The sequence below is a fragment of the Hemitrygon akajei genome, chromosome 11 (assembly GCF_048418815.1).
Source record: "Hemitrygon akajei chromosome 11, sHemAka1.3, whole genome shotgun sequence".
Taxonomy (NCBI): Eukaryota; Metazoa; Chordata; class Chondrichthyes; order Myliobatiformes; family Dasyatidae; genus Hemitrygon; species Hemitrygon akajei.
In genome coordinates this window covers 28,729,888-28,744,146 of record NC_133134.1, presented here as the reverse complement: position 1 = coordinate 28,744,146, position 14,259 = coordinate 28,729,888, and the positions used below count along the sequence as shown (strand labels likewise).

The 14,259-nt window shown below is 41.8% G+C and overlaps 1 protein-coding gene across 1 annotated transcript in view; it reads right to left on the bottom strand.

Annotated features, from left to right (window-relative positions):
- The window catches only part of xylt1 (xylosyltransferase I), a 261,499-nt gene that overhangs the window by 164,542 nt on the left and 82,698 nt on the right, over nucleotides 1-14,259 (bottom strand). The window lies entirely within an intron of this gene.

The following is a 14,259-nucleotide window of genomic DNA, read 5'->3' as shown; positions in this document are numbered from 1 at the left end:
TGCAGCACATACTGTACATATCAAAAGGCGAAAGAATGAGTTTAATAAAACCCTAGTTCACTTTTGATCAAGTGTCAAAGGTCTGAGGGAAGTTTTAGGGTACGGAAATGTTTATTCATCTAGGAACATGGGTATCACTGGGAAAACAAGCATTTATTGGCGGGTACATTGTGTTTTTTCATTCCTCCTTACAAACCACTAACAAAACCTAAACTCTTCTCAATCCTATTGCTCAAATTAACTTATTTTTTGGCTGAAAAAGAACAATAATATCTCCATGCTGCCGCTATTCAACACAAGTCAACTATTTCAGATCTGCTAAATGTCAAAGAATCTCCCCCAGCCCCTTAGGCTGGTCTTCGATATACGTATATTTTCTAAAATGCAGCATTAGCATTCCTGCAGAGTTACACAAACGTCATTGTGTTACACCAATCGTATTTGCTCTTCACACCATGCAGGAAAATAAGCTGCTGTCTCAGACCATGATTGAGCAGAGACTATTCATGGAAGATTTTCCAGTGTGCTGAAGAAACTCGTGTTAGAATTCACATGCAATTAAAGAAAATCATCAGCACAACACATGCTGTACAAATCAAAGGGAAAAAGAACGAAATTGATAAAACCCTGGTTCTCATTCGATCAATAAATTATATATCAAACAAAGCTTGTAAAGTTGAAAAGTCTGAGCAAGAAAATTAGTGTACTATAATGTTCTTCATTCATCTAAGAATGTGGGTATCATTAGTAAAGCCAGATTTTATTGGTCATTCTATTAAAATATCAGAAAACAGCTCATATATTTAACAGGGTGGCAAATATTAATAAATTCCAGAACCTCAAACCTTGCTGGGGATATTGGCCACATTACCAGGCTGATGATTCAATCCACTGCACCCATCAGCGCGAAGCATAAGAATGCAGGCTGCACACACATACTGTGCACTGGGCTCATTAACGCTCAGTGTCATCTACGGGGAAAAAACCACAACGGGACTCAGTGACTGGTAAGTGTTCTACACGCCCAGTGCCCATTTGAAAAGGGCACCTCAAAAATGCTTCCAAGGCCTCTTAAAGTGGGCAGGAGTGTGTGTGTGTGTGTGTGTGTGTGTGTGTGTGTGTGTGTGTGTGTGTGTGTGTGTGTGTGTGTGTGTGTGTGTGTGTGTGTGTGTGTGTGTGTGTGTGTGTGTGTGTGTGTGTGTGTGTGTGTGTGTGTGTGTGTGTGTCCCTCCACTTTCACTATTGAGCAACATTTCTTTGATCCATGAAATTTTATTAGCCAGCGGCCATTAGTATTCTGCTAGGTATCTGCAGAGTTGTACGTGTGTGGATATTTCATGTTGTCTGAATTATGTGGGCTTTCCCCTGGGCACTGATCCATGTCTGCAGGTTTTGACAAGGAGGAGAACCAGACAGGCACACTGCCATCTTCATCTCTTATTTACCACACTCCCTTTGTAGGTCTTTGTCTGAAGGGGTGGAAGAAACATTTCTACCTGAATTGCCTCAAGATAAAATAAATGTTAAGGTAAGAAGACAGTCTCTAATTAATCCAAAGGGATTCCAGAAATTAATGAATGTGCAATTGTTTGCAAACTTTGTAAAGTGACTGTTTGACGGGCCCTCTGACAGCATTCCTGGATTCTGCTTGGCTTTCAGCTGGGTTCACTGATTATTGCTCCTTTTTTCCTTGTTCGCTCACCATGATGAGCCACCTTTTCAGGGCAAAGTTGGATTGCTGAGTGTCTCCAGCACACAATTAGATGGACTGCGTTAGATGTGTGAACAAGGCATCTTTGACCTAAATGATGCAATCACGTGGTGAAAGCTGAGCAATGTTTCGAGTAAAATACAAGGCAGTAGTTACGTCAACAACCAAGGACTGCTGGTCGCTGTTATGGAGGTGAACTTCGGGTCTGTCCCCAAATCAATGTGCTGCTGCTGTATGTACAGCCAACAATGTGGGAAAAGGCCCCTTGGTTTAACCGGAATAGTGCTTTTCCCTGCACAAGTTTCATTCTTCAACTAAAGCTAAAAATACCTCTTTCTCCCTCATATGCTACCCTCAAGTTCCTCAAAAGCATCTATTCAATTCACCTCAACTGCTCTTTATGCTAGTGAGATTCACTTTCTAACCACATTCTGGAAGAAATTTCAAGCGCAAAATGTCACAGGTGAATAGGGTGACCCATAAATCATCTTTCCATTCTGAAAGATAATCTACTGTTGAATTCCAGGTTCACTCCGCTGCCCTTTGCTTGTCCTTGTTTCCGTCTCAAGACAGAATAGCTTTCCGTGCACTGCAGCTGCACAGACAGGGCAATGCACATTAAAGCTTCTCTCACTGCCCACGGCTGCCTCAGCAGCAGGAAACTTACCATTTATCCAGATTGAGTAGAGCATTTTGCTCCTCTTTATAAGTTTATAATGAAACTTCATTTAACTTTCAATTGTCACACACCAAGCTGTGACCCAACAGTAGTCAAAAGTCACATGCACATAAAAATATACAATTGTATTGATTACGACAATTCACCTGCACACTAAAGCTCGTATAATAGAATTAGTGGAGGTTTACAGAGGTGACAAAGCACACACACTATTCTGTGAAGGTAAACATACTGCAAAGACTGTAAGAGAATATAATTATATGCTTGGTGGTGTGAATAAAGACAATACCATGTCCTGCTTGTGTAACTGTATACTTTATGAATAATATAATATTTTGGTAGAAATAGGCACATTACAATTATAATGAAGTATATTCGATAAGGTGAAGAGCTCTCATGATCCTGACCATTTTGCTCTTGGTTTGTGTGTGCTGCATTAAATAGGCAGATGATCAATGGCCAGCCAAATATCCTTTACTACATCATGGTTTAGCGCAGTATATTTATTACCATACATTGTCCGTTGAATGGCAACAGTCTAAAGCAATGATAACATCTAAATAATGCCAAAATCTTACTGAATTGAGGTTAATACTTACCACTGTTCAATATTTAGAGATGGTGCACAGAGAAAAAGAGTAATGGAAATCACACAATGAAAATGTACACTCTAATATTCATTTCATACAATACCCAAAACAGCTTCATAGAAGAGTTGTCAAAAAAAGAGTAAAAGTTTGCCACATCAGTGGATGGTAGGGGAGGTGGCTAATTGTTCTTTTTTCAAAGAGGTAGATTTCAAAGCAAAGGTTGACAAGAGAGAGGAGACAAAGTAAAGAGAGGTAAATCCAGAGCTGGGGTTCCAGGCATTTCAGAGCTGAAACAGCCACAATTACAGTTATTTCATTTCAAATGTTTGCTTCAATGTTGATTTTTTGAACATATATTTTACATCAAAGACCACAGAAACAGCCTCTCAAATCAACCCTTTGTGAGTCTATTTGACTGGAGTACATCACTTTCATCTATGAAGACTGTGAGATAATCTAACTGAGGAATTTAATAATAAAAACATTAGGTAGATTCCCTGAATCTGCTCCTTCAAGTGGCAGAAGCTGTAATCTCAGAGACAGATATTGAGTGAAAAGTGAAAAGCCACGATGTGCTCCATGCCTTCTATACTCGTTTTGACCATCAAAATATGGAGGAGCCATCACAAACTCCCATAGCCCCCAATGATCCTGTAATTTCAGTCTCTGAGGCCAATATGCAAGCAGCCTTCAGGAGAGTGAATCGAAGAAAATCATCCAACCCAGACAAGATACCCGGCCAAGTACTAAAGACCTGTGCTGATCAACTGGCTGGAGCGTTCACTGAGATCTTTAACCTCTCACTTCAGCAGTCTGAGATACCAGCTGCTTCAAGCAGACTTCATTTATACCAGAGCGTGAGAACAAATTGGTAAATTGCCTCAATGAATATCGTCTAGTAGCACTTACATCCATAATAATGAAGTGTTTGAAGAGGTTGGTGATGAATCATATCAACTCCTGCCTGAGAAACGACTTGAATCTGCACCAATTTGCCTACCAGGGCAATAGGTTCATAGCAAATGCCATCTCATTAGCTCTTCACTCAACCCTGGAACATCTGGACTGAAAAGATGTATACATGAGGATGCTCTTTATCAATTACAGCTCAGCATTCAATACCATCATCCCCTCAAAACTAATCAATGAGCTACACAACCTCAGTCAATACCTCCTTGCGCATTTGGAGCCTCAATTTCTTCACTTGCAGACCCCAGTCAGTTTAAATTGGCAAAAACATCTCCTCCTTGATCTCTAACAGCACAGGTGCACTACAAAGCTGTGAGCTTAGCCCCCTCCTCTACTTGCTTTACACTTATGACTGTGTCGATAAGCACAGCTCTAAAGCCATACTCAAGTTTGCTGACGACACCACAGTCAATGAGGGAGGGAGATGGAAAATTTGGCTGAGTGGTGTCACAACAACAAACTCTTACTCAATGTCAGCAACATCAAGGGTCAGCAACTTTAAATTCCTCAGTGTTATCATTTCAGAGGACCTGTTCTGGGCCCAGCATTTAAGTGCAATTACAAAGAAAGCACAGCAGTGCCTCTACTTCCTTAGGAGTTTGCAAAGATTCTGCGTGACATCTAAAACTTTGACAAACTTCTATAGGTGTGTGGTGGAGAGTATACTGACTGGCTGCATCACAGCCTGATATGGAAGCACTGGTGCCCTTGAACTGAAAATCCTACAAAAAGTAGTGATGTGGCCCAATCCATCATGAGTAAAGCCCTCACCACCATATCCATACAAAACTTTGTTGCAGGAAAGCAGCATCCATCATCAGGGACTCCTATCTCACAGGTCATACTCTCTTCCTGCCATCAGGAAGCAGGTACAGGAGCCTCAGGACTCATACCACCAGATTCGGTTACAGTTATTACCCCTCAACCATCAGTCTCTTGAACCAAAGGGGATAACTTCAGTCAACTTCACTTGCCCCAACATTGAAGTGTTTCCACGATCTATGGACTCACTTTCCACGACTTGCCATCTCATGTTCTCAATACTTATTGCTTATTTACTTATTTTTTTCTTTTTCTTTTTGTATTTTCACAGTTTGTTGTCTTTTGCACAGTGGTTGAATGCCCAAGTTGGTGCAATCTTTTATTGATTCTATTATGGTTATTATTCTGTCATGGATTTATTGAGTATGCCCACAAGAAAATGAATCTCAGGTTGTATCTGATGGCATATATGTACTTCGATAATAAATTTACTTTGAACTTTGAAATCTATAAACAGAAATTACTGGAGGCATGGAGTCACAAGCATACCAAATGCTTCAAGTTGATAACTGGGGGAAAAAATACATATAAAATATTTTCCATGCTGATAGAAAATCCTGAACTACTAATTTTCTCTCTCCTTGCACAGACGTTAAGTATTTCACAAACAGGATGGAGGAAATCTGAAATTCTGTAAAGCTGCAGATGTGTTAATTGAAGTTCCTCATACAGTGGTAGAAGTTCTGTTGGATAAAGGAAACCAAAGACATGGAGCAAATCCATGATCCAAATGAATGGAGATAAAACTGATCTGAGCATCTATCTTCTACTTTTATGTACAAATTAACAGCAAAAAAAAAGGAAATAGTCACCATTTACTGTAATCCTTGCCTTTGCTATCCTTACCGTGTGTGTGTGTCATCCCACCATTGTTCTGCACTTCCATCTGACAGAACACTGGGCTTTTTTTTTTCACTTTGTGGGTCATTTCTGGTTTTGAGTAAACCTCAGTGAGCAGGTTGGTGCTCTGACCACTGGTTTCAAACCCTTGAGCTACCCCTTCTGTGGGTTAACCTTAAAAATTAACCTTCTGTGGGTTAATTTTACAATTCTACACATGGGTCTAACACCATGTTGCAGATCTACTTTATTTTAAAACACAGCTGATTTATACTTTATACTTACAAGGGGCGATTGATAAGTTCGTGGCCTATGGTAGAAGGAGTCAATTTTAGAAAACCTAGCACATTTATTTTTCCAACATAGTCCCCTCCTACATTTACACACTTAGTCCAGCGGTTGTGGAGCATACGGATCTTGGACCTCCAGAAAGTGTTTGTGGCCTAAGGCAGAAGGAGATGAGTTATTAAATTCAAACTTTCTGCATAATCACTCGAAGAGTTGACCAGCGTAGGCATGTAAAGAGAGCTGTATATCTCATCTCCTTCTGCCTTAGGCCACGAACTTAACAATCACCCATGCTGTGGACACTTTCTGGAGGCCCAAGATCCGTATGCTCCACGACCGTTGGACTAAATGTAGGACGGGACTATGTTGAAAAATAAATGTGCTAGGTTTTCTAAAATTGACTCCTTCTACCTTAGGCCACGAACTTATCAATCACCCCTCGTAAAATCTAACAGTTTCCATAACAGCTGACAGCCCATAATGTCAGCTTTACATCTAAATAGCAAGCTGAAAACTTATGATGACAGATTGTGCATTGAGAGATGCAGAAACCTCTCAGTGTAATTCACAGGTGCATCATGGGACAAGCATATATATCCTTCCATTTAATGATTGTAGTGATGTCCATGAATCTCAGAGAATGGGTTTTAAGGAGCAACTACAAGAGAGGTTCTAGGTTGAGAACTTGAAAAAATGGACTTTTATCAGCAAAACATCAATTAAAATTGGAGGTGCAGATTGCAATGTTCAGAAGGTCAAGTGAAACCCCAAAATATCAGTGGCCATTTGAATGATTAATTCTCACAGAAGATCATGGAGTCTTGCAAAACTAAAAGATTATGCCATTACAATTTGAATTATGGAATTATATATACACTTCCACTTTTGAATGTTTGCCTGATGATTGTGCATTTTATAGCTTCTTTAACATCTTTTCACAGATAAAATGTGTGACTGGCAAGGTTCCATGCACCAACAGCCAATTACAAATTTTAGTCGGCTATGGACCGCTGACTACATTTCAACTGTTCCCATCACGGCTGGCTTGGGTTTCTTAAAGATAAACAAATTACACAATACAAAAGAAAAAAAATCTCCTATCAAAATCTTTCTCAAACAACTTGAACTATTATACTTGAATCAACGTTACTGCAGTTAGTATGACAGCTATACTGAAATCAACAGTGCAGCTGCTCTAAGTGAGATGGCCTAGAAGCAGAACTCCTGTCACTGCCAAAACATTTCACATCCTGCAGACAGGTGAAACTGGAAAAAAAATGAAATGCCTTTCAAATCTGACTCACCATCGCAAGCTCAACTGCATCAAACTTCCTTGGCTACGGTGATGCGATACATTTCCTATTTTAGCTCTGTCCAACATTGCTCAAAGAGGGGATTTTGTGCCCACATAAAAAGGTCTTTTTATACAAAAGTCATGTCATATGGAGCAACAGAAATCATTTGAATCTATTTCAGATTTTCATTTTACTAATAGGAATGGGTCTGCTTGAGTCACAGTTTAAAAGGTAAATAACGCCCCACTGGAAAGCACGTGACAGTGGGACTTATTTAACTATTTAATTAAAATCTGTAATCACTATATTGAACAGAAAAGTACTTCAGTGCCCAGCAGGCTGACTGGCAGCATTTTGTTATAAAATGCAAAAAAACTAGACATATTGCCTCCCTTTTCCACTTACTTGATAGCTTTCCCAGTACAAGATGAGCTCTGTAAAAACTGTTTAGCTGGAGGAGCAAGCATGCCAGCCTGCTCTATGTTGCCAGCAATTCAACAAGTCAAACATTATTGTCATTTTAGGAAAGAATGAATACATTTTCAAGACCAAACGTAGTACAGATTTCAGACAGGCCCAACAAAAGACCTTTGAGTTATGCTGTCAGAATGCCACAGAAACCAAAGGTCAGAAACTGAGGACATTCAAAAATATCTTCATTGATCCAGAGCAGTTCCAGAAGAAACTACAAATGACTAGTAGGAACCGGCACAGGACTATTTTTATATCAAGTTACAGCAACAATGAGAAAGAAGGCAGAGCAAATTAAATCATTGCTGGGTATTTGTATTCTTTCAGTAAACTAGATTTAGTTCGGCTTCAGATTTTTATAGATGCATAGCTCAATAGCACAGTTGCATCAGCTGTCAGAAATAAGCTAACTTACTGTAAGTTGTATGGATATAAAAAATACCTATCAGAACAGGTTTAATCATTTTTTTTTGCAAACTGTGTTCTTTACAAATCTCCATTCACATTTCACAAATATAGTTACTTACTACAAATGGATCCTTCTTCACGAGCCGCAGCTGAGACAGTTACAGCTTCTTGGGCACATGGAACCAAATGTTATTTATTTCTTGACCCAAAATCTTACTGGCCATTTGGAACTGAACTCATCCAGACAAAGGACATGCTCATTAGTGAATAGATCTAATTGGACCCCTTGCTGATTTCCTTTCTCTCCTTTTGCTCACTAACGGAGCACAATAAGCCACCTATGAATGTTTCCACAGTGCAACTGCAGGAGAATTGGCAGAGGAGGACTCATGCAAGTCCAGGAGAGAGAGATTTAAAAAAGGAGTTTAGGGGTTTTCATGGGACTTGGTACCTTTTCAGTGACGCAGCTACAATCCAATAGCAAGGGCAAATAAGACAGGGCCAAACGGAGCGGCCATTACTGGCTCGGACCACGCTTAGAGTGGGGAAGTTCTGGTTCATCAGGCTACAGCGAGAACAGGCTTGGATGACCCAAGCATCCGGTGATTTTCTTCTTCGTCTTTTAATGCGCAGTTAGAGCAGTGAGAATGGCTCCAGGGCTGTGTTGTGTTCTTCACGTGAGATGTGGAAGTTCTGGGAATTCCCACCTCACACACAAAGAACACCTCCAGCCTCCTAGATAACCATATCTGCACCAGGAAAGCTAAGCTGCAGCTCCATGACCTTTGGTTCATAGGGGGGACTGATAGATAGGATCTACAGGGAGGTAGTCATCCATAAATTGCAGGAAGCAGGTAAATGGGTGACTGTCTGGAAAGGAAAGCGAATGGGCAGCCAGTACAGAGTACCCCTGTGGCCACTCCCCTCAATGATAAGTATACCATTTTGAATACAGTTGAGGGGGATGACCTACCGGGGTTGAGAGTGGGGGGAGCTGCAGCAACCAGATCTCAGAAGAGCAGGGGTGAGAAGAGGAGTGCAGTTGTCATAGGGGATTCCATAGTTAGAGGAGTAGACGTGTGATTCTGTGTATGTGAAAGACACCCAGATGGTATGTTGCCTCGCAGGTGCCAGGGTCAAGGACGTCTCAGGTTGGGCCCACGACATTCTAAAGGGAGAGGGTGATCAGACAGAAGTTTTGGTACATATTGGCACCAATGACATTGATAGAAAAAACAAGGAGGCCCTGAAGAGAGAACTTAGGAGGCTAGGTAGAACTGAAAAGGACAATAAAGGTAGCAATCGCAGGATTACTGCTTGTGCCATGCACCAGTGAGTGTAAGAACAGGATGATTTGGCGGATGAATACATCACTGAGAATCTGGTGCAGGGTGCAGGGGTTTAGATATCTTGGGATCTCTTGCCTGACAAATCTGTTGGAATTCTTTGAGGAAATAACAAGCAGGATAGACAAAGGAACATCAGTGAATGTTGTGTACTTGGATTTTCAGAAGGTCTTCGACAAGGTGCCAAACGTGAGGTTACTTAACAAGACATGAGCCCATGGTATAACAGGAAAGATATTAGCATGCATAAAGCACTGGGCTGATTGGCAGAAGGCACAGAGTGGGAATAAAGGGAGCCTTTTCTGATTGGTTGCCGGTGACTAGTGGTGTTCCACGGGGGTCGTTGTTAGGACTGTTTCTTTTTACATTGTTTGTCAATGATTTGATGGCTTTGTGGTCAAGTCCGCAGACAATAGGTGGAGGGGCAGGTAGTGCAGAGGAAGCAGTGAGGGTGCAGAAAGACTTGGACAAATTGGGAGAATGCACAAAGAAGTGGCAAATGGATTAAAGTGTCGGGAAGTATATGCACACTGGTAGAAGGAATAAAAACAATGATTTTTTTTCTACATTTAGAAAATAGTCTAAGATCCAAGATGCAAAGGGACTTTGGAGTCCACATGCAGGAATCCATGAATGTTAATTTACAGGTTCAGTCGGTGGCGAGGAAGGAAAATGCAATGTTAGTGTTCATTTTGAGAGGGCTAGAATATAAAAACAAGGATGTAATGTTGAGGTTTTATAGAGCACTGGTGAGACCTCACTTGGAGTATTGTGAAAAGTTTTGGGCCCCTTATTTAAGAAATATGTGCTGACATTAGAGAGGGTTCAAAGGAGGTTCATGAGAGTAAATCCAGAAATAAATGGCTTATCGTATGACGTATGAGGAGCGATTGATGACTCTGGGACTTTATTTAGAAGAATGGGGCGGAGTGGTTCTCATTGAAACATGTTGAATGTTGAAAGGCCTCGATAAAGTGGACGTGGGGGAGTCTAGGACCAGAAGGCACAGCCTTAGAATAGAGATATGTCCATTTCAAACTGAGGTGAGGAGGAATTCCTTTCTCAGACGGTGGTGAATCTGTGGAATTCGTTGCCACAGGTTGCTGTGAAGACCAGGTCATTGGATGCATTTAAGACAGAGGTTCCTGATTATACAGGGCATGAAAGGTTACAAGGAAAAGGCAGGAAAATGGTGCTGAGAAGGAAATGGATCAGCCATGATGAAATGGTGAGCAGATATGACGGGCTGAATGGCCTGAGGCTGCTCCTATGTCTTATGATCTTAAGTTGTGATCAAATTTGTTCTGCTCTGAACATCAAATAAGTAAGGACTCAAGAAAATATTTTCAAAATCCAAGCACTTACATTTAAACAAGACTGACATTAAAATTTTATGTTTGGTTGACATGTGTTCAGTTAAATAGATTCACAGCATGCATTAGTTGAGAAATCTTTTTCTAAACTACCATGGTTAATGACCCCTTCCAATAGTTGAAAGATTTTTACTTCGCCCCCACATTCTTTCATTTCTATTAAAATGGAAAAAAATGTGATTCTTCATCGCCCATTTTACAATATCCCACAACCAAAAGGATATTTTGAAAGTCCCATTGCCACAGAGGTGGGAGCTTGCCCAATTCATTTTAAAAAAGCTGTTAATGGTGCATCACAATCTGGACTTGCTCCAGTGACATGCTGTGCTCTTGCCAGGTGTGCTCAGTCTGCCTAGCAAACAATTCCTAACTCAGCAATGCTTGCAAAGTTTAGATGTGCAATTATCAGACCCTAGTGCCTTATGCACAGCATATCAGAACTCCCAAGAAATGGAAGTACACACTTTACAGACTATTAATTTTAAACAGAGGACAAAAGATCACAAGTGAAACATGTTAATGGAATACTTAAAATGAAATTAACAGAAAAATGTAGTTCTAGATGATAGTATGAGGTTAAACGTCAGATTCAATTCCCTTTAAAGTTAAATTAAACTACCGTAGTTGTGTTCCTTTTTTTACATTCCACTGGACTATACTTGTCTTCTTAGCCTCTGGGGGTTTACTACACGCCAATCCTTGTCCAAGATTGCCAAATTGTAACATAGCTCCCATTGACCATCCAACACTGTTCTGCAGTCAGCTTTTAGTGGTCAGTTGAAGCCTCAGGCACCGATTATCCATTGCTTTTGATGATGAGTGCTTCATCCCTGTTTGCACTAAACCTGAACTAACTTGGTTGGAAACAGGATTTGCAACATACTGAACTATTTCTCACTTATAGAAAAATCAACCGTGGCATAATGTTACCAAAAAGGACTGGTAAATATAAAGAAAAGAAGATTAGCTTGATTTGTCACATGTACTTTGAAAGGTACAGTAAAATGCATCACTTGCGTCAAATCAAATAAGTGAGGATTGTGTGGGCAGCCTGCAAATGTCACCATGCTTCTGGTGCCAGCATAACATGCTTACATCGTGCTTTTGGAAAGAGGAAGCCAGAGAACCTGGAGGAAACAGAAGCGGTCATGGGGAGAACGTACGTACTCCTTACTGACAGCAGCAGCAATCAAACCCCGATCGTACGGCTGTCTGCTATAAAGTGTCGCAGTAGCCGCTATGCTACGTGTTGCCCCAAAGAAGAACTGAAGGCAGATGCATTAAACTGGAAGGAGCGTAGAAAAGAGGTACAAGGATGTTGCCAGGACTCAACTTGGGAGCGTTGGAGCAGGTTAAGAGCAGAAGAGAGTAGGTGTTGATCTTACAAAATCAGGAATGGGCATAGTTCAAGTTTAATTGTCATTCAACCAAACGCATGTATACAGCTAAACAAAGCAGTGTGCCTCCAAGGCCGAGGCACAAAACACAGTGCATCCAGTCACAGAGGATAAAGGTGAGAGAGGAAAGATTAAATAGGAACTCTTTTTCACCCAGGCGGTCAAGATATGGAATGAGCTGTTAGAGGAAGTGATTAAAGGAGATGCATTAATAACACTTAAAAGACACATGGATTGGACAGGTTTAAAAGTTTTACGAGCCAGGCCTGGGAAAATGGGACTGCTTTAGATGTCTCTCCTGGGATTTACTGAATTTACAGGTATTCAGATACTTGAGAGTCCAAGACTGTGCAGTGAGCCAATGCAAGTGCCCAGTGAGAAGACTGGAGTTTGGACTGTTCAAAGGGCATTTTGAGAATATAGCACTACACAATGCTAAGTGCTAGAGTGTGGGGCTGTTGGACAGCTGCTGCTGGCGAGTGCCAGAAGAAATCAGTTGAAACATCTGGTCAACCTTCATTTCTTGACATTAATCAGAATTAGGTTTAATATCACCAGCATATATTCATTTAATAAAAAGTTAAATTAAACAAGTAGTGTAAAATAGTGTGAAATTCTTACACCGCTGATTATTATCTATTTTTAACAAGGAGACATTTTGTGCTCATTGGGCTCAGTGTCCATTTAGAAATCTGATGGCGGAGGGGAAGAAGCTGTACCTGAATCATTGAGTGTGCCCCTTCAGGCTCCTGTAGCTCTTCCCAGGTGGCAGATAGGAAGAAGCTGTACCTGAATCATTGAGTGTGCCCCTTCAGGCTCCTGTAGCTCTTCCCAGGTGGCAGATAGGAAGAAGCTGTACCTGAATCATTGAGTGTGCCCCTTCAGGCTCCTGTAGCTCTTCCCAGGTGGCAGATAGGAAGAAGCTGTACCTGAATCATTGAGTGTGCCCCTTCAGGCTCCTGTAGCTCTTCCCAGGTGGCAGATAGGAAGAAGCTGTACCTGAATCATTGAGTGTGCCCCTTCAGGCTCCTGTAGCTCTTCCCAGATGGCAGATAGGAAGAAGCTGTACCTGAATCATTGAGTGTGCCCCTTCAGGCTCCTGTAGCTCTTCCCAGATGGCAGATAGGAAGAAGCTGTACCTGAATCATTGAGTGTGCCCCTTCAGGCTCCTGTAGCTCTTCCCAGATGGCAGATAGGAAGAAGCTGTACCTGAATCATTGAATGTGCCCCTTCAGGCTCCTGTAGCTCTTCCCAGATGGCAGATAGGAAGAAGCTGTACCTGAATCATTGAGTGTGCCCCTTCAGGCTCCTGTAGCTCTTCCCAGGTGGCAGATAGGAAGAAGCTGTACCTGAATCATTGAGTGTGCCCCTTCAGGCTCCTGTAGCTCTTCCCAGGTGGCAGATAGGAAGAAGCTGTACCTGAATCATTGAGTGTGCCCCTTCAGGCTCCTGTAGCTCTTCCCAGGTGGCAGATAGGAAGAAGCTGTACCTGAATCATTGAGTGTGCCCCTTCAGGCTCCTGTAGCTCTTCCCAGATGGCAGATAGGAAGAAGCTGTACCTGAATCATTGAGTGTGCCCCTTCAGGCTCCTGTAGCTCTTCCCAGATGGCAGATAGGAAGAAGCTGTACCTGAATCATTGAGTGTGCCCCTTCAGGCTCCTGTAGCTCTTCCCAGATGGCAGATAGGAAGAAGCTGTACCTGAATCATTGAGTGTGCCCCTTCAGGCTCCTGTAGCTCTTCCCAGATGGCAGATAGGAAGAAGCTGTACCTGAATCATTGAGTGTGCCCCTTCAGGCTCCTGTAGCTCTTCCCAGATGGCAGATAGGAAGAAGCTGTACCTGAATCATTGAGTGTGCCCCTTCAGGCTCCTGTAGCTCTTCCCAGGTGGCAGATAGGAAGAAGCTGTACCTGAATCATTGAGTGTGCCCCTTCAGGCTCCTGTAGCTCTTCCCAGGTGGCAGATAGGAAGAAGCTGTACCTGAATCATTGAGTGTGCCCCTTCAGGCTCCTGTAGCTCTTCCCAGATGGCAGATAGGAAGAAGCTGTACCTGAATCATTGAGTGTGCCCC